This window comes from Nannospalax galili, unplaced genomic scaffold (genome assembly GCF_000622305.1).
Source record: "Nannospalax galili isolate Female #2095 unplaced genomic scaffold, S.galili_v1.0 scaffold730, whole genome shotgun sequence".
NCBI lineage: Eukaryota > Metazoa > Chordata > Mammalia > Rodentia > Spalacidae > Nannospalax > Nannospalax galili.
In genome coordinates, this window is record NW_008328000.1 from 313,574 (window position 1) to 315,302 (window position 1,729).

Genomic DNA, 1,729 nt, shown 5'->3' on the forward strand with positions numbered 1-1,729 from the left:
GTTAGTGAGGCATTTGTAATGAGTAGGCTTGCTTGCTGAAAATGCAAATTGAATAGTTAACCAGTTGTTTGAATCAGAAGATATCTGCTAGATGAGAGTCAGTGAAATCTTTTTTTGTTTCTGGGTAAAGAAGGGTGGTATTAACTGGTACTGCTGTCAGTAAAGGTCTATTGCTGGATGCACAAAAGAAGCAGTTAGAGGCTTTGGGGTGGGTGGTGAAGGGAAGAAAGTTAGCAACATATTGAATGTATTTGCTCCAGGACATAGTTGATCTTATCTGGTCCTCTGTTTGTTTTTCCTGTAGAATAATATTATGATGAGTTAGCACAGACTTAGCTGCAGGTACAAGCTGTCGAGAGATATGAAAGTCAGCTGTAGGGTACCTAGCAATTGCACCTGAGTAGAACTTTCCTATTACTCCAATACGCCAGCGATCGTCCCATGGATCTGCAATATATATTAGGGAATAGTCATGGTTCCCATAGAGATACTTATTATCCTTTAGGTAGATGGGTCTTCTCTGTTCTGTTATGCCCTGATATTTCCCAGTGTATCCTTGTTCCAACCTATAGGGATTGAAATAGCAGCAGTCCCCATAGGTATCAACTTCCTTGAGGCATGATGGATCTCTTTGTTGAAAAGAAGCAAACATATTCGTTAGTTCCATATCTGCTAGCATTTGGGTGTATTATGATTTCTATGGGTTTTTGACAGTCCACTAGGGGGCAGTCTGCAGTTCCGATTACCTGATTTTTTTCCTCGAAATGTTTCTCTGACATAAAATTTCCAGAACATAGTATTAGGGTTATTTTTTAGTCCCTGGCATGTTTGTCTGTGCTCAGGGGTTATCCCTTTGCAGACAAGCTTGTTTAAAAGCATTGCTTTGGCTATAGGATCTGTTATTTTTTTTATCTAAACTGGCCTGCACTCTTAGTATAAAGTCTGGGAGGGTTTTAGTTGGAGGGTTTTTGTTTTAAGAAGGTTAATGAAAAGGTCTCTCCAGGCCCAGTGGACAAGGGGGTTAGGCAGTCCCAGGCCTGTAGTGCACATAAGCGGACCTGCTCAAAACAGTCAGCAGGAATCACAGCCTGCTGGATTCCTGCGGAAAAGTTGCCCTGGCCAAAAAGCTGGTCATAGTTCCAATCTATGAATCTAGGTGGTGGAATTTGTCCTTGTTGTGGTCTTAGCTGTTGATTATGTGTGTCATTTCTTTTAACCTGCATCAGGCATTCATCTCTAAATAAAGCCTCCCATTGTACACATAATGGACTGGGGAGGTAGATCTACATACATCTCTCCAGTCCTTGGGGGTTAGGAGTTTAGTATTAAAGGTTTGTAATATAGATTTTGTTCATGGAGCATGTATCCGATCCTCACGAACAGCTTGGCACAGCTCTTTTAAGTCTGCTGCTGGGAGTGGGTACCAAGCCAATGGACGTTGCCTTGTTATTTGTAGGTTAACAGGAAAAGCTTCTACCGGTGGGGTGTTTGGGTCCTGAGGCCATTGTGTCTGGAGATTCTGGGGGCGGCAACTCCTATTATCCCTGAGATTACAGAGCTGTTCAATGGCTGTGGGAGGGCCATGCTGCAGATGGTGGCAGTGAAGGGGGAGGTGGATTTATCTGGGAATCTTTGGAATTTTTTGAAACCTGGGTTTTAACATCTGGGTCTTTGTTTTCCTCAGTCCATGAGGATCTGTAGGAGAGAAGAGGGGGGTAAAGAGGGGAAG